The sequence below is a fragment of the Daktulosphaira vitifoliae genome, unplaced genomic scaffold, assembly GCF_025091365.1.
Source record: "Daktulosphaira vitifoliae isolate Bord-2020 unplaced genomic scaffold, ASM2509136v1 Scaffold_1, whole genome shotgun sequence".
Classification (NCBI taxonomy): Eukaryota; Metazoa; Arthropoda; class Insecta; order Hemiptera; family Phylloxeridae; genus Daktulosphaira; species Daktulosphaira vitifoliae.
Window position 1 is genome coordinate 55613795 of NW_026099572.1, and position 20845 is coordinate 55634639.

The 20845-nt window shown below is 24.7% G+C and overlaps 1 protein-coding gene and 1 long non-coding RNA gene across 2 annotated transcripts in view; one reads left to right on the forward strand and one right to left on the reverse strand.

The window, feature by feature from the left end:
* LOC126896033 (muscarinic acetylcholine receptor M2) overlaps window positions 1–19717 on the reverse strand; it is a 68926-nt gene extending 49209 nt beyond the window's left edge. Inside the window, exon 1 of the mRNA XM_050668457.1 lies at window positions 19336–19717. The gene's annotated coding sequence lies outside the window, so the exon portion shown is untranslated. The remainder of the gene's footprint in view (window positions 1–19335) is intronic.
* LOC126896037 (uncharacterized) lies at window positions 11069–17497 on the forward strand. The gene is made up of 3 exons (XR_007701759.1): window positions 11069–11175; window positions 16172–16258; window positions 17361–17497. It is a non-coding gene; the product is annotated as an uncharacterized LOC126896037 (long non-coding RNA).
* Window positions 19718–20845: the final 1128 nt, after the last annotated feature.

The following is a 20845-nucleotide window of genomic DNA, read 5'->3' on the forward strand; positions in this document are numbered from 1 at the left end:
TCTAATAAAATTGATTAAACATCAAAATATAAATATTTGCTTCAGATTAGTAATGAGAAAAAAATTAACATTTTTATATTAGTTTATTGTGTCTAATGGTTATATAATAATCAAGTGTCTAATATTGGTCAATTAGTACGATTTCATAACGAAAAAAAAACGTTTTATATATATTATTTTTTTCAAAATAAAACAAGACCTTAAAAAATTTATATTTAAATAAATTAATCTGAAAATTTAAATCACGAAAAAAAATTTAATTAATTTATATGTAAGGATACAACTTGCAAATATAAAATAATATTATAAGTTAATAAAAAAATCGTTTTTTTATGATTAACTAATAATTAATAATGATTTAACAATACATTTTTAATTGGCACATAAAGACAAATACTGGAAGAAAGAAATCTAACTTAAGAGACCACTATACAACGCCGACACTTTTATGAGGTACTCACTCAAGCATTTAATGTAATTTAAAACTTAATTATTTACTAAAAGTTTGGAGTATAAAGATCAGCGAATAATTTTAAGTAATTTACAAAATCCTACATATTATAATAAAGTCAGAAGAAACTTTTTTGCATTAAGTGACTTATTTATTTATCTAATTAATTATTTTTAAGTGACTAATTGCCCATATTACAAGTAATTTATTTCTACCCATCTCAATAGTTGCTCCATTAATTTTTTAAATATACAATTTTTAAGTAGTTAATTTTTCACAAATTAATCAAACTCCATTTATTACCTAAATTTTATCAAAACAATTACACGTTTTAAAGAATAGAGAATATTATAAAATAATTATATTGTTATAGTATTTAGAACTAGATTAATTTTTTTTTAATTTAGTACAAGTAGAAATTTGGAATGTTTTATATGAAAAAAGGAAATGTGAAAAGGACATTATTTTATATATAGAATATTTAATATTTTGGTTTATTAAAATTACTTAATAGTTCATTGTTAAGATAATAGATAATAATATAAATAGTATAATAACCATTGTATCATGTGAATTTGCAACTAATTTGTTATGATTATACATCATTGGAGCAACTAAATTGGATTATTCCAGTACAATTAGATATAATAAGCGATAATTGGTTTCTTAAATTACTTTAATAAAGTTTAATAGACATTTAAAAACGAAATCGATTGGAAACGTGTCTGATACTTAATAATCTTTTAGTTCCTTACTTTTAATTAAAATATTGTTATGGCTTTAGGTTACAAGCAATTATTAAGATAACATAAAATAATTTTTTAATTAAGCTTTTAAGGTTTCTTTCAGTAAAATTATTTTGTATTTTAAAGGACATTTACTTTCAGAGCTCAAGTTTTATTCATTATTTTTTTAAATCAAAAGTTGTAAGTAAAATTTCTGACTTGTGCTTTATTAAGTACTTTAAAAATAAATTAACTCAAGTTAAATTGCGCAAAACAATAAAATGTGAAGAATATAAAATATTTGTTATAAAATCATTTTTTCTTGACTCTAAAAAATTATAATATTTACTTCAAAATATTTTTTTAAATTGCTGGCATTAAGTTTAGTTTAATCATAAGAAATAAAAACTTCAAAGCATAGTTTTTATAATTAAGATTAATTTATTATTTATATAAAAAGGTTTTAATTCTAAACTTTTTTTAGTATATTGTAATTTAAAAAATAATTTTGAGTCGATCAATTTAATTTAATGCTTGTAATATATCTTAAATTTGTGATAAATATCTTAATTTTGCTTTTTAAATTATACGTATAACCTTATTTTTTGCTCTTTTAGTGCAATTATCTGACATTGTACTTAGAACGGCGTATCGGATATGCAATATTAATGCACTTGTGAATTCAAAAAAATTAACTATTCTAATTCAGAATTTATAAAGTATAAGTATATTAAGAAATAACCATTCAATTAGTTGCGTTGTTAATAATTAAAACTGTTAGATCTATTACAGAAGATTTATTAAAAACGTTATCAATGTTTTAACTTCGATGCGAAGCAAAGAAGGTATTAATTTTACTATGAATTGTTATTTCTCAGATTTCATTAAACTGATTTTGATGAACAGTATGTCAAAAGATCACAAATCGTATCTAATTGAAGACATTACCCTTAAAAAATTTCCTTGTTCCCCGTAAATGAGGGAACTTTCCAAAAAAATTACAATTTTTAAAATCGGAAAATTTCATACTTTTTTCACTTTTTTTTTGAAAACTACCATAATTTTTTTAAAAAATTAACAAATCAACTTAATTAATTTTTATAGCTTTAGATATTTTTCTTTCAATTGATATCATTTTTTTGAAAATCTGACTGTAAATCTGCCCGCAGGGGGATTCAAAAAAACAATTTTGGCACACAAGTTAAGCTTTTTCAATGTAATTTTTGAAAATGTTCCGGAAATATAGACACTTTTATTTTATTTTAAATTAAAGCTTATATTATATACTTTACTATGAAAAAAAAATAATTAGAATTATAGATTGTTAGAAGTTAATTGACATAGAATGAAGTTCATAAGATATAAGATCATTTAATTTTTATTTTAGTTAGATTCATTAACTTCAATAAATATCAAAGATCCCATTACTGTAGTCTCCCCTTGTGAGAAGAAATTTCTTATTCATGTTAATATTATTTTACTATGAGTCTACGATTTATTTTTTCAACCCTCACTTAATCTACTTTTTTCAACGATATGTCAAATGATTACAATGCGTATTTAGTTGAATATATAATTAAACTATAATATTTCAACTTTTTTGGAAAATATTGCGATATAAATCATAAATCTAAAAAAAAAACGATATTTAGTTTCACCTGAATTTAACAATGGATTTTTACAATTATAATCAATTTTTATAATACTCTCAATTGAGTAGTTCTTTTTACCAATTTTTTTGTTATTGATTTTGTTAGCTAAAGTAAGTCATTTAAATTAATTCAGTTTTGCATATTTAAACTTTATAATCTTTTTAAACACCAAAAGATTATTTGAAATGATTACTATGATTTCTATTTCAGTTATCTATTACGATAAAAATGCAAAAAAATATTGAGCTACTCTGGTAAATTTACTGTAAATTGTAATTATAAAATTTCCTGACTGCATAATAATCTTAATAAAATCATTTTTTTTCTATTTAATGATGTTGAGCTAAAATTTATGTTAAAAATTTACTTTTTTTTATCATTATTATTTTTTTTTTTTTGTCTTTTACCACTTTTTCTAAACTCTCATCGAACTAATTCTTTTAAAATGATTCCTCAAAAGATCAAAAATCGTATCTAGTCAAAGACATTAAATTAAAAAAAAAAAATTTGTCCCGACGACCTATCTTCTATGTGCATATGATTGCTATTTTGTTGTATAATTATGTACAAATAATATACTATTTTAAACTTGCAAGTTGAGCTAAAAATTAAGGTAATAAATTCATTTTTTTTTTTTTTTGATTATAGACTTTCTAAAAAAAAGTAGGTTAAAATTGATTACTTTTAACATATTAAAAATCAAAATCAATAATAATTTTAAAACAAGTAATTATAAGAATTATATATTACATTTTTGAATCTAAGAATTACTCATAAGGATATAATTAAGGAAATAGAAGTTGATATTGCTTTTGAAATAATTCACCAATTTTTTAAAATTAAACACTATCTACAAATTTGCATTGAAGCTTTTCTAATGATAGTAATTTTAATCAAGGTCAGATTAAACGTATACTTGACCCAACTATGCCACGTCCCCACTGTGCCGCGAGCCAACTATGCTGGGTTTTTTTTTTATATGATATGATATTTTAATACATGCTAGAAATCTTTTAACGACTTGTGCTTGTTTAAATATAAAGATTGTTTTTAAATGTCATAATAAGAATTTTTTCATTAAATAAGACTTAATGGTTTAAAGTATAATATTCTGTATACTGTAGATACACAAATATAAAAATATGGGATATTTTTCTTCCAGTTAATGTAATTATTTAATCATATTTATGAAAACAATGAACTTATGTTTTCAAATAATGATAAATTATTTCAATGATTAATCTTTAATGTTTAATTTGACTTTAACCAGCTACATCATATTTTATTTTTAATCACGGTGCTTTAAATTTTATTATAGCATAAAAGTGAGCATATATTGTTTTTATATGTTTTGCCAGTGTTGTTAGTTTTATTACCGCTCTTTATATGAAAGAACAGTATACTATTAATTATAGATTTCAGTTTTACAATATTTATTATAGTTATGCAAATTTAATTGTTTCTAAGTTATTTACTAAATTTTTTTTAATGAATTTTAGTTTGATAAAATAATATATTGCTATAAGTTTTAGGATTTTTAATCTTTAAAGCTACATAATAACGCTTAATCCATGGAAACAAATTTTAATAGTAAATATATTATAGTTTAAATAATTTTTACATATTAGTATGGTCACATTTTACTATTAACAAGGTGTGTTCAAAAAATAAATCTATCCGTTGATAGCGATGATATATAAAAAAAATTCCAAGTCTCTCTTATGTTTTAAATAAATAAGTAAATAATTTATCAAAAATATACATATAATTAAGAAACACACAATCGTTATATTTATGATTGATATATTGGATGTTAGGTATACATTCAGTTTAAATAAATGTTAGTAGTACTAAAATTATTATAATTGCATATTAATTTTGTTATTATTATTTTATTTCTCGTGACTTCCACAACGTGTAAAATAAGAGAAACATTAGTAGTGCTGAGGATTCTTTGTTAACCTAATATTTGCATATGATAAGTTTCATGTTAATTAAGTATTTAATGTGTGGATACAATAATCAAGGAAAAACGTTTACAGGATCGCTTTCTTGATTTTAAAAAATAATTTATAGTTACCGATTCCAATAATTTTTTCTGTGTTTAAATAATTTAGTCAACTTATGTGCCCGTTTATATTTCATATTAAAAAAATTGTCATTTATTACTTTAATGCTTAACAAAAAGTTATTTTTACTTTTTTTCTGTTCCCAAGAGAAACGAAAGTATTAATTTTATAAAAAAACATTTTTTTCAGGTTTTTTTCTTTTTTTGGTGCATCACATGGCTTTATATTTTTATAACTTATTATTTTTATTTGCCTACGTGTTCTATCAGACTACTTAGAATGTTTTCAAAAACCCTACTTAAATAATTTCATTTGGCATCGAAAACAAAAATAATACATCGATAATTATTAAAAATCTATCAAATTAAATTAAATAATGATATTTTTTAATAACTTTACTAAATTTAACCTACACAACACTCCAATTACAGTACTACTATGTGTCAAACTAACTAATTAATTACTATTCAGTTATTGTTTAGATTTTAAGAAAAGCATCTCATTATCGGAATGCACCAGTTTAAGTGCTTTATATCGTTAAACATTACATTTTTATATAATAAAATTGTTAATATATCCATAACGGATATTTCTCAAATATTAGAAATCCGACTCCACATTGGTTTTTTTTTTTAATTTTTGTAGTATCACAAAAGTCTACCGTCATCGTATCCATTGGCACATTACTGTACATTCTGATATTTAGACGCTTCTTTTTTAATACATACAGGGTAATTTTTTTATCATAACTCAATTACTTACAGAATACTAATAATTTTTAACATTTTTTTTTTATTATTATATTTAGTTATACATTTTTCTTGAATTATTAACTATGTAATACTTGTGAAGATCATCCTTTATGCCTTGTAAGGGTATCAGATTTGTTTTTTTAAATGGGAACATATATTTTGAATTTAATAAAATGTTTGAGTTTTTAATTTAATAGTAAATGACATTTAAATTTTTAGTATAACTTTATTTGTTTATTAGTTATAAACATTTAAAGTTTCAAATTTTTGAGATAATATACATTTATAATACACAAGGGATTACAAATACAGGTAGCTAATTGGTTTTTTTATGACATCGATATTGAAGGTACACAGCATTGTTATTATCAATGGTAGTAAGGAACATTGTTGTGAGTTTATAAATATACTAACTGACAATACAGAAAGGATATCTATTGATAGTTATAATTAATAATAAACAATCCTTGACTGTGACAGCAATGTCATAAAAAACCAATTAGCTACCTGTATTTACATAGAATTCAGCTTTATAATAATTAGTTAATAGTTAAACTAATTCTGTAAGTGTGAAAATTTATTAGGTGCAATTGTAATTTATTAAAATTTATCATGAAATTCAACTTTGAAGCTTTGTGTTGGATAATTATGAAATGTAGAGTTCTGAAACTCTTCATTGTACTTCTAATAGTTAAGGCGGATCTAATAAAACACAAACAACCAAATCCGTCTCACAGTTTCAAAGAAAAGCGTGTTTAAAGAAAATCTGACTAAAAATTAATCATTTTTTTTTAATTTTACAGAATTATTTTCTTCATTTAATTGGAGAGCATTTTCTAACGACTTATTATCCAATTTTCTAGTTTTCATACTTTGGAAGAAAGCTTAATTTCCAGAAATTTTTGAGACGTTCACGTTAATATATTTTAGGATTTAAATCATTATATCTTCTAGAGTTTTTATTTCATCCTTTTCATCATTAATTCATATTAAAATCAATCTAATGAACCATTTATTCATAGCTAATAAGTTTTTAATAAGCATTTCAATTACCATTCAATTTTGATTTTTTAAAAATCAATAGGTTCTTTTTGAAGTACTTAAATTTGTAACTGATAAATACACTTTACTTTTGGGAAATTAAATTCACTTTAAAGTTCCTTACTTCATTATGTTAATAACTATCAACTGTTTCCATCATCATAAATATCAATACTTAGTAAGACTCAAAGTATCTCTTTACTTAAGTATGAAAACTTAGCTCGTTAGTCGTTGAAAGTTCCAAAAATCACCAATAAAAAAAACGATTTCACTAAAAATTTAACTGTATAAAATCAGTTTCTGACCTAGTTTTACTGAGAGTATTTTATGATATTTCACTTTTGCCATTAAAGTAATATTATTTCTCTTTTTCTATCATTCTTTATCTTATATTAAGCCTTGCAAGATCATTTTTACATTAGATGAAAATCTCTTTTGAAACTATTCCCTTACATGTCGTAATTGCTAAAATTCGAGAGGTGAAAACATGGGATTATTTTTAATTGTTGTTTTTAATTCTTGTAAAACGTTCATCTTCAAAGATACAGGAACAAGTGACTTTTATGTTTAATAATAACTTTATATCTAAACGTCTAATTTTTTAATAAAAATCTTACGATTTTAATCGGTAATAACCTTGTGTTAACTGTTACCTTGTGTTGTTTTATATTTTATTTATTATTAAATTTTCTAATTCATTTTTACTTCGAAATTCTGACAGAAGTAAATTACTTTTGTTGTGTTTTACTATTAAGTACTATTTGGCTAAAAATAAATGTTTAACGATCAAAATAAATCTACGATATCTGTACTAGCATGTTTTATTTACAACTCAAACAAAAACGGGTTTATATTTTATGCTTTAGGCTGTTTGTTTGGGATTCTACAAGTTAATTTAATTAATTTTTTTAACATCGATATAAAGTGAATTTCTAGACGTATTAATTACACTCCTAATAACTAATTTATTTAACATTATATTAGATAAAATAATTATTTTTTTTTTATTTCATCTTTTCATGATTTCATCTTTAATCTACCTAATGTTAGTATATGTTTATAATATTAAAATTATTTCATATTACTTAAATAGTTAGTTAGAATCCTTATATTAATAGTTAATACTTTTAAAAGTGAAAATACACGATAACTTATATTTCTTCATATTCCTTGATCGTGCACTAGACAGTTGTATTTTAAGTAGTATTACATAAATACTATATATATATATATTATATAAATTATAAAATGTTATAAATTTACTTAAAAGTAATTAATTAAATATAGGGGAAACATCAACACGCTTAATATTTTATAGCATTTATTCTGTCTACACATTTGAAGAAACTTGTGTTTGATAAATTAAGGATAAATAAAATTATGAAATATCTATAGAAAAGCACATTTCTAGTATGTATTAAATAAAAGATGTGGGAGTTACGAATGTATCCAAATGGTTTTTTATACTATCTTATTGTTAGAAATAAACCTTATAATCGAAAATAATGATGAGTACGTACAAAATCGCAAGAAACTTAAGAAATTTGCTGATAAAAATTCTACACGAAAGACTTCATATAAATTATGTGAGAAATATTACCCCTTATAACCGTTAAAAGTTTAATTCGAAAATAATCATCAAGTTGATACAAACGTAAAACGTCTTTAATCAAATTAAAAAAATAGAATAAACTGTATTTCTACAAAGAATTTACTACTTTGAACGTACAGATGAAATATATAAGCTACAGCGAACTCTTAGTTTTCCCAGTAGACAAGAATCTCACGAATCTAGTTCAGAATGTTAGTTTTACTTTTCTAAAGGATATGTAAATGATTTTGAGAAGGTAAAAGTCGCGTCGTAAGCTCGTATTTCATGATATTACAATGTACCCGTGAACACTACTTAAAGAATAAGTCTTGATGAACGATCGTGTTACATTTTGTGCTTAATGTAAATTTCATTTGTCCTTTGCTTTGGTAGAATATAATTTCGTGTCTTGAGGCGAAACTCTACTGAAGTTCCTTAGGTCTAACAACGATGGAATTACAACACAAATTATCAAAATCCTCCGAATGAATTGCCAATTAGGTTAAAATAGTTTTTGCATATTTGTTGAGCATTCCACACACAAGTAAGTGATTTCTAAAACTTTTTTGAAAGTCAAGAAATCATTTCTATATACAGTATATAAGTGAATCTTTTCAGATTATTATTACAATAAGAAAATAATATTCTATTAAAGTTCAATATTCTATACATTTTTACGCGCTGTTGTATGAATGCACTGTAAACAAACCACACAGCCATTTATCCAATATTAATATCATTTTATTATATTTTTATATTTAATAGCATATATACACTTGTTTATAAAATTATCTTGGTTGTGTTGTTCGACAAACTAGACGACGTGACTTATGATTCCGCTCACGTTTGTGTGTCAATTGTGAAAATGTGGTTTGGGAAAGTTGCCCCAAAGAAAAAATGATACGTGCAAACCAAGAGTTGGTCGGTGCTGTATACATTGTGTGTGTACTGTAGTCTATATAATCAAGGTCTGTATAGACTTCGTGTTCTGTGCATCGTTATTGTTAATTTCAGTGTTGTTGGACTACAATGTGGTATGCGGTCGCAGTTTGTTGATAAAAACCATGTGCATTATTCCAGTTAACATGATTTTTATAAGAAAAAATATTTTGAAAAATGTTTTATTGGTTTGAAAACATGAAGAGTCGATTTTAATTACACTAAGCCAACAATGTTAAAAGATAATTCAATATAATTGAATGTCTTAGAATATAATATTTAATGTTAATTTAGTTCACAATAAAAAAAAAGAGTGGGGATGTTAAAACATCCCCACTCCATGAATGATAAATATTCACACTTAAGTTTAACCGTTTAGGTTGGTAAGTAGATTTCAGGGATTTTCGTTTAGCGGGTCAAAAGCAAATCGAGAACAGCGTGTGAAATTAAATTAATAATAAGAACGTGACTTAGGCGCGCATTGTGCTCATAGTGTTCATATTATTTTAGATACAAAACGAAAAAGAATAGATTAAGGTGGCTTATACTTACAAACATTGGCAAGTAAAATTTGAAGTAACACATAGATTACTGTAATTAATGATTAATAATTATAGAAACATAAAAGTACATGAGTATGATAATAATGCAAATAATGAATAAGTTTTTATTTGACATACAAAATAACCAACATGGAAAATATAACACATTTATGTATATTATATGTACTGATAAAAGTGTAAACATTACATAAGAGTCTATGAAATCACAATTTATATATAAATCGTTATACATTTTTTATCCTGGTTTTGTTAGTACAACTAACATAACTATATACTATACATTAATTATATATATATATATATATATATATATATATATATATATTATCTATTATGTTTAAACGATTAAAATTTGATTTTTAATTAAGAAAGAATAAAAAAATTAAATAAAATTATTTAAATTGAAAATCTATCGCGACAGTTTGAAGTATAAATATATGAAATGAAAAGTTAAATAAAATGTTTTATTAACATAACAAAATATACAACACATAACAAATTAAACTAATAAAAGTATTTTTAGTTAAAAATTTGTATATTAACTTATTCATTGAATAATAAAATTTTTTCAAAAATCCATCATTTATTATATTTTGCTCTCGGTATTTGGGATAGTTATTTTTAAATAATGCTTTTGATGAAACGTTACTAGTTGAGTTTATAATACTTATTAAATTGCAAATATCTAAATAGATAACAATCGTATTTTCTCTTGTAGTTCGTAACATGCATTCATATTGCGTTTAATTTTAAATACTATAACATTAATTTGGAGCTATATTTACTTCTGCACCTAGCTATAATAAATCATAGATTATAAACTATAATATATAATTAGTAGTAGCACGAACGATAAAATAGTTTCATTTTCTTAAGAAATTAAATTTGTTCCGTTCCTCGTTCATTTTTTTTAATTCGTTCATCGAGTAATTTTTTTTTTATGATCCATTTAAGGAACTAGTTCCTTTAAACACTGATTTCATCTTTATATTTTGTTCATATTTCATATTTTAAGTTCTAAAATCACAAGTTGTAATAGTACACTTGTCTATGTAGCTCATTCTGATAAGTAAACACATACACCATGAAGTTAGTGCCGACATACAGTGATCATCTGTGTGATAATGGTTCGTTGATTGACGATGGTGATAATAATCTATGATGTAATACGTATCGCTTGTGTTATAATAATAAATATGTACGTCAGCACACCTAATGCTCGATATGTCAATGATTAATACAAGTGTCAATCATACATTGCAAGAAGATACATAAATCAGTCAACAAAAAGCAGCAAAAAAAAGTATCGAAAAGCAAAACATTTCAAATACGTATTCGTTGTAATAGTAGCGAGTGAAGCAGCGCATCTAGGACCTGGATTCTGGATTCCAGGTCATATGACACATGCATGAAACATTATAAAACATATATTCACTTATAATATTAAGTATAATTAATCAAAATGATAAATTAAATAACTAATGAAACTGTGTTTTAAACAATGAGGTCAATTATATGAGTAAAATGGAACAATACAATTGTTTCATTCCATTTATTGTTGGTAATAAAAATATTTGCTAATTAAAAAATATAATTTCAAAGTAAATTATTTAAAATTTGCGATATTTTATACTTGCAAGTAGTTCAATACAAAAATGAAATCTCTGAGAATAAAAACTAAAAGTCGGGAGCCTAAATAATATGCGGAATTTGGAGTGGGATTTTAAGGCTAAGCCTCTTCAAAAATTCAGAAAATGATATGTAATTTGTTGTTAAGTTATTTTTAGGCGAGAAAAAATGATCATTAGTCCTTGATTATATAATTTTTATATATGTATATTGCCATAAAAAAAAAAATGACACTTATAATGTATAAGAAAATGAATTTAAAAAAAAACCTCTTCAAAAATTCAGAAAATTATAGGTAATGTATTGTAAAAATGTTTTCTAGGCGAGTAAAAATCATATCATAAGCTTCTCAAAAATCTTTTTCTAATTCAGCCTGTGGCCAAAGTTACAACTAACACTTTGTTCTTGGTGTATATTAACTGTACAATTTTGCCTATGTTTTGCTGAAAATAAAAATAAAATGAATTTTTTTAATAATATGAATGATACATTGTATAAAAGAATTATAATAGTATTAACACTTACATAAATGTATACGCTATTTGTGAAAATGCAATTTAAGATTAAATTGACGCACTAATTATTTATACTAGGTAAATTTTTTGATCCCTTATACATAGGTGACAACTTCATTTGTTTAAATGGCAACATACATATTTAAATAGCTTATAAAATAATAATAATAATTTAATTAAGAAAATGACTGGTTGATAATAATTTTTGATTATTTATTTCGGACGCTATAATTATTTTAAAGTATAGACTGGAGATAAGGTTCGGGTATGATTTTATATGGAATGATAACAATTTGAATCATCAAAATGTATTTTATTGGAAAATTTAACTGTATCTAGGAAATTATTCTATCCAAACATTGATAGTTTAGAATTAAACAAATGTACCAACTAAAATTAAAATGTTTAGATTATTATTTCAAGTAATACAAAAAATATTTTTTAATGTGATTATGGTGTACCATTAATTATGTTAAAAAGCATATATTTTTAAGAAAATATACATTTTTTTCATTAACTAAATTGAAAAATGAAAATTAAGTTTTCTCTCGTGAAAAATAAAAAATGGTTGATACGCTTCTTTAATCCTAGACCTCGAATTACATAGTTAATACTTTTGTTGAAACTCTATATTTTTTCTTTTATACAAAGACAAACTCTTTGTCATCCTATACCACCAATCAAGGAACTCAGCGCAAACGACTGAACCGTTTTGAATATAACATCTTTAATGTTAATTGAACCAGAGTATTATTTCAGTATTGTTTACTAAATTAAAATTCAATGTTGCCTGTAGTATTGAGTAGATATTAAGATTGTGTCGCTTTAAATAACTCTTATCTCATACCTACGAAATCGTCATGATGTTTATTTATTTATTTAGAATTTACGTAAAGGTTGTTACGTTGTTTTAGTTACTCAACTTCATTAGTTCTTTACATCAATAGTTTCAGCATTAATTGGAACGAAATAAAAATTATATTATATCAGGTTTCTTATTAATAGGATGTCTTTAAAACCTCATGTTTTTCAAGACCATTGTGAATAACAAGGAAAAACTATTTTTGAAATAATAATTTTTTCTTATTTAATTAATTTGACCTTTTTAATATTTTCAAGAAGTTAATAAATCTGAGAACTTGATTCGTCAAAAATTAAGAAATAGAATATTACAGAAAATAAATATGAAAATATTTTGTATTTGTACGAAATATTTTTTTACCAGTCATTTCAAATGTTGAAGAAATGAATATATATATATTTTTTGGGATATATCCCAACAAAAATCTAACTTTCATGTTAAAACTTAAATTAGTGGTGGAACATTGTACATTATTTTAATGCAAAATCGGAAAGCTACACTCATTTTAAATGTTACAATTAAAACATAATTTCAGAATTTAAATTTTAAATTTATTGAAAAATTAAAGTTACATTTCAAATTGATGAAAGAATAATTATTTGCGTTACTTCATACATTTAGAACATAGCTCCCTAAAGTGACTTTTATTTAAAAAAAAATTGCAAAATTTAGTTTAAAAACTAAATATATATTTATTTAAAATTTGTAAAGTGTATTAAATTATTGAACTTAGTTTTTGAGTGGTGTAACTTAGTTAACTTTGTTCCGACGAACATAATAAGTTTATTGTGCATTATTCAATAACTCTTCGAATATTTTTTGAAGTATTTTAGTATGATCAGGACCGGACTTGAAATTGAGGTGATCCTGATTACTTTATTTGTGGAATAGTATAATAATTTTACTACCGATTTTTAAGTCTGCAGTAATAAAATTGAACTGAATGCTATACATTTTGTAACCCCTAGATATTTTTATCCCTAAAATTTAAAATAGTCTTTAAACTCTATTTGAAGGCACATATGTGTAATCTGTAGGCTTAGGCGCTTTTGTTAAAGCACTCCAAAAATTTATGAAAATTATATTATATTATATATATTTTAAGGGTGGAAGAAATTAAGTTAAGTCATCAATTATTTTGTTTTGATACTTCGTAGAGATTTTGATTGTGAATCTTAGTTATCTATATTTTGCACTGCCTATTGTAATTCAGAGATAGTTAAATGGAGAGGTATTAGGAGGATATATTATATATCGATACATCCTTTTTGATTTTCTTAAACTGTTTTCATTATATATATTTTAGAAAACTTCATATATGCTAATCAAAGTTAAAAGTTATCGAGCATGATTGATATGAAAAAATTATTAATCGTCCAAATTTGGAACATTAAATGTTAAGTCTTGGTTATTATTAATATGCAAACAATTCAATGGAGTACTATTCTAAAATTATTAAACCTGAAATAGGCTTACTAAGAAGAAAGCTATTTACAAACAGTAACAGGACGGACTGAGGGGTATTTTGCTCACTTTTTTAGAAAAAAAAATCGGCCAATATCGCTATGTTTATTACCACCGGCTTTAGGAAATAATTTTTTTGCGAACCAATAAAATATTAAAATAACGAAACAAATTAATAAATTGTAAATAATTATGGCCTCGGCATCTTTTCAGTATTCGTCTGTTGACACAACGTTTGCCAGCCCACTGTGCTATAGTTTAGTAGCACAGTGAGTCAGTACATTTCTGTACACTAATAGACCATAATATCTTATTAATACTTCTTAATAAAATAAAAAAAGTTCGTCTATCACGATTAAATCTCAGCCAGTTTTCGTGTAAGCATCAAGTGATCGACAATGTANATTATGGCCTCGGCATCTTTTCAGTATTCGTCTGTTGACACAACGTTTGCCAGCCCACTGTGCTATAGTTTAGTAGCACAGTGGGTCAGTACATTTCTGTACACTAATAGACCATAATATCTTATTAATACTTCTTAATAAAATAAAAAAGTTCGTCTATCACGATTAAATCTCAGCCAGTTTTCGTGTAAGCATCAAGTGATCGACAATGTAATTTAGTAGTAAACATTTGTTTCACACTAATAGGCCAGTAAAAGTGCTTGCTAAATTTAGAGGACACAGTAAAACCGCATTATATTTTAAACTTGAATTTGTCTATGATTGACTTTCACGGCGCAAAATTATGTTGCTAAAATACACGTTATTGGTTTTAACATAAAATATTCGATTATAATTTGTAATCGACGTACAAGCTGCGTGTCACCTGTCTGTCAAAGGGACAAAACCCAACGGTGCGCACTTAACGACACAGCAGGTATTCCACATTGGCGCGTATACATGTACGGTGTAGTTACCGTCGTCGCCAGGAAGACGTCCCCCCTGGGGTACCATTAAACACGGTGACGCGCACGCGTGATTTATTTACGGCTCGGTATGTACGTGGTAATTTGGACTCCGGGTAATAAAGTGTAATTGAAGGGTGTCCTGATCTTGGAATGGTGTTTAGCCATTTTAGCACAACCGGAGGTGCAAGTGGATGTGAACCTGAAGTTTTAGTAGACACAACGTGTGCACGCCAATCCAGAAATAAACCGCAACGTCGACCAACCTGCGCGCAGGTTTTTTTTTATAAATAACTAACGTTTTGCTTGTATAAAAGCAATTACCCTAATCAACTTTGTTACTCGTGGATATTTTACTATCGACTATTTTTATTACAGCAAAAACATATAGAGCAAAAGAGAAATAAAAACCGTAAATATATATATATATCTTATGGAAGTGTTTATAAACATTTAAGTTTACTACTTAAATTTGCCTTGTGATAGTAATAGATTAAAATGTCTACATCAGTCCCAGTTAATATACATTTTTTTCCCTGGCAAAACTATACCCTGTTTTGCAAATTTTTATGTGCTTACGAGGAATTATACGGCAAGTCAATTTAGTCGGTTGATTTGTATTATTTCGTTCATTGCATGGAATTCGCATTTAATTAATACTCTTAAGTTACGTGCCTTTTTTTGTTTATCGATCAAAGCTAACACATAAACATTATTTAAGATTAATTATCTGTTGTACTTGAGTATTGTAATGAAACGAGGAATAAAATCGTTTTATGCGGAAACTTGAAAAATAAAAATGAAATAGTTTTTTAACTTGGTTATTCATAAATAACATCCAGTCTCGCAATAAGTTGAACAGTCTCTAGAAGCGATATTATCATGCATGTTATTTAATTGTTGTCATAAACCATTAAAATGTATTTTAAGAGGTGTAGGAAAATATTTTATGATTTTCGAAGTAACTAAAAAATATTTCAATAATTTATTTGAACACATTTGTTTTTTCAGTTTTAAATACGTTAGTAGTTACCCCAGTGCTTGACTCAGTAAGGTGGGTAGAGGTGACCATCCCCGACAGCAATGGCAAAACTTAAGGTAACTATAGGAACCTTCTAAAATTATTCACACTTGAAAGTAGACTACTACCTACTACAAAGATAGAGTAATGGCACCAGTCAGTGACAATTATTAATGACGAATTAAATAATCTTATAATTGTTATTATACGTTGTCTTTTAAAAAATTTAAAAAAACGGGCTATCGTTTCAAGTCTTATATTTTATTAAAATCAAAAATCATATTAATTAAATCATTAATAAACTATTAATTAGGTATTATAAACTCGATTTTCAAACACTGGTTCTCATGTCAATGTTGTCGTTATTCTATACTTTTTTTTTATTATAATAAAATGTAAATATTTTTACATTTTTTTACCATTGATTTATTTTTTCTATGTATTATAAACTAAGATAAATGGCTGCTTTCTAATTGGTACAAAAATAGACTAGGTGGTCGAAGGAGGCTAAATTGAATTTTTTTCAATTCTAAAAATAATTTTTATACAACGATAAATTTTTTTGTTACATTTTTGGGTGAATGCTTCTCTATCTTCGCTTGTGGGTACAAGATATAAAATGTATTATATTATTTGAGTTAATTATAATGCGTTTATAAGTTTAAATTTTCCCACAGTAAAAAGTTTTGGATACGTTACTGAGTTACTCTGTTTTTTTCTAGTTAACGCAGTGAAGGTCATATATAATTATGTGAAATTTTATATATTAACAAACTTTAATAGTCATACACATATGTTTATTAGTTTCATTCTGTTTAAAAACTTTTTCTATATCCAAAATATTTCAATATATTATATAACTTACGTTTTTGATACATTTTATTTGTCACATTTACCATATGATTTTGTGACTGATGAGAGTTTTAAAACATTTTCATTTAAGTTAGTATATAATTTCATTTAATATGTCATACTTTAAAAATATGCTGCAAGATTTTCTGTTTTTGTAATTATAATTATTATACTGCTTCATTTGTACACTTTTTATATTTTCAAAGCTTAAATAAAAGAATAATCTTTTCGACTGATTAGTAAATTTATGTTTTTTATGACAATTGTAGGCTATCACTATATTTTAATCTAGTGTCTTAATTATCACATTGTATTGTAATTTTGCAGATTACTGAACAACATAATATTAATAGTGATGGACAAAATAATTTACTCAAAATAATTTTTCAATTAAACCATGATAATTGAAATGGAACACTATTGCAAAATTTTTATAATAATTGATTCAATTATTAAAGAATATGTTCAAGATTTTTTTGTAAAACCATTGTAATATTTATTTCATGTAATTATAATATTTCTGTAATGATATAAATATTTTTATCGGATATTATTCGATAAACCAGTTCCATTTTATGAGACAACTTTTGTTATTCAAAAAAAGTAATTAATATTATTTTACTAAAATATTTAACTGATTTTTATGAAAATAATTTTAATGACAAAACTGAGCAAAGAAGTCCAGAAAAAATTTATTAAGAGAAGAAATATTCAACCCATTTACATGTAATTTTGTTTAAATTTCAGTGTGCAAATGGTATAAAAATATTAAGCTAATTGACTCTAGTCTAGTAGCCTTTGTTATTAAGATGAGAAAATTTACATAATGATTATAGGATAATATCGTCATTAAATAGATAATGTGTGTTTGAAGTCGTTACTTATCATTCATTATTATTCATCCAATTATTTCTAACTAGCTATAAAATAATTTTTTATTTGATAGTCAAAATATTATTTTTATTATGAAAATTCTCGAATGAGGTGTTAGAGCAATGAAGCATATGTTGATGTCAGTTGTAAGACCCATGTTAGTTTTACTGTTTCAAAACTCGAAAAAAAAACACTTTAAGATTCAAATACTTTTTAATCTTAGAAAGTTATTTATAAAACAGGAAATATTTTTAAGTAAATTTTTTCTTTTAAATAAGTTTTACCTAAGCTGAAGTTTGATTACTAATCTGGGAGTGGTTAAGAGAATTTAATAATTCTCTTTTGTAAGATGAGCTCTTTCTTGGAAAATATATTTAAAGTCTATATAATTCGGATTATAAATTAAAATTTTTATTATATAATACCTTATTAATTTTAAAAAAAGTACTCGATAAGTATTTAATATACTTTCACAGTAATACATGAATTTTCCTTTTTTATAAAAATATAAATAATCGTTTTACTCGAGCAATTTAGTTGTTCAGTATTGAAAAAATTCAACAGGAGTTATATACAACGCATACAAGCATATGCTAAATATCAAATATTATTTACTAATAGTTCAATAGATAACACAATACATTTTATAAATAAGTGAAGAATGCTACTTTATATTTTTGATATCCAAAATAATTGCAATATAAATTTCAAACAACTTTGTTACAAGAATTGAAATAATAATAATTTTTAGTTCTAACATGATATTATTATTTGAGGGAACTGTAATTTAAATTGATTAAATTATGATACCTGTAAAAATGTTGTTTTAATAAAGATTTAATATTTAAATGCAGTATATAAACTATTTAACAAAACAGTCTTATATCATATTAAAATGACACATTTATTTATTGAATTTCATTGAGAAATAAATAAATATAAATTTTGTTGATGCCTGATATTATACAGGCTTTATACAATAAATGTCTATCAAATGCAGTGACGTGTAACACAAATGGAAATGTAATATTAACATTTTTATATTGTTTATGAATATAAATCCTATGGTGTTTTTTGAATTTTCATATATTATTTTTCAAGCTACGAGTTTATTATAGTTATATTTAAAAATAAATAGAAATATTCAGTTTTATTTTTATTATTATTAAAACGCTTATTTGGTTATTTGAAAATAGTTTATATATTAATTTTTAAACAATTAAGTAACAAATTTTCTTACTGCAAAACAGATATTGTGCATTTTTTCTGGTTATAAAATTCTAAAAATATTGTGCTCACGATGACAATTTAAATTTTGTACAAATAAAAAATTGCTAATATTTTTACTTTGTATAGACATAATATAGTTTTGCACTTGATTAAAAGTATAAAATTATTTACCTATTTATAAAACCGTAAATGTACTCACCTCTGTCCGGATGTTTCAACTTCAGTGAATTTGTAACGTTAAAAAATATATATGATAATCGGAAGTACACTCAAATAGAATAACTAAAAATAAAATAAACAAATGCAATTCCTCAGGGTTAACTGATGATTGCAATGTTTTAATCAAACGCGAAATAAAAATAATTCAGGTAAACAACATTCGAGGGGGAAAAATATTGTTCAGAAAATCACATGCAACAGAGTCGGCCCGGGGTGTCGGTGGAATAGTGAGAGCCGTCGACGATGGGCATCGCAATCGCTGAAAAACCGTTTTGCCTGTTCAAGTATTGTGAGTGTACTTGCAGGGTGGCGCGCGTGTAGCGGACGACCGCGCGGCAGTGGTAGACCGGATCCGTCGCGCAGACATGGTAGACGTTGAATATTTTTGTCAGCTTTGGGAGACCCGAGTAAAGGTGGCTGTGCAAAAAAAAGCTAATAAATAACCATTCACCCACAGAACATTAAAAAAAGTGTCACGGCGACGAATTATTTGAACATATATTAAATTTGGACGAAAAACAGGAAGCAAATTACAGGGAGCCGGTTAATTGACTTCAAATAAACAAAAGTCTATAGACTTATTGCATACAAGTTACATCCCTTCGTTATCGATTGCGTTATTTACAAATTCAATGTCAATTAGCTTTGACTTAATACTATGTCAATAATATATCACGAGTAAGTTTAAAAATGAGGGCTTGTTTAGACAAAAAGTTTGTCTAAAAAATGTAACACTCGATTAATGATTCGTTAATTTTATAAACTGATAGAATTTAAAATAATTTAAAAGTATATGCATCAACAAACATTATTTAATTTTTTAAAATTGTTTGAGTTATTTCAAGTACAATTATTCAGTTTCTTCTGTATGTCATATGTTATTTTCACATAAATAAATTAATTGTCTTTCGTTATGTTTGAATTCTACATGTTGTGAATAACACAGCAATCACTTATTTTCAGTTAACACTGATATAATTGAAGGGTAATATAATATTTGACAAATATTTAACATAAATAATGAAAAGCCTTAAAATATACGCAAAACTTACAAAATTAATATCACTCGATGCGAATCAAAATTCATAAAAATTGAAACATTCATTAAAAATTCCTTTAAAAAATTATAGAAATATACGAACATTATTAAAAACTAATAAAATATTTATAATAATTATAGTCTTGATGAAGTATATAATATATTCAACAAATTATTTACTATTCTAAAAAAATAAAGTTTTATAATTCTGTGTAATCAAAACCTTTTTGAAAGTTTTCGGTTCATTTTATTTGATGTTAATTGGTGGATAAAAAATAAAGGCAATAAAACGCAATGATGTTTTGCTTTTTTTATTAATTCTACTTAAAATTTCAATAATCATAAAAGGGATTCTTCCTACTTATAAGTCGAAATTTGTGTAGTTTTCAACTTGCCGTACATACACGATAATTTGAGAGTTTATACTTATTTTTAATACAAGCTTGTAACA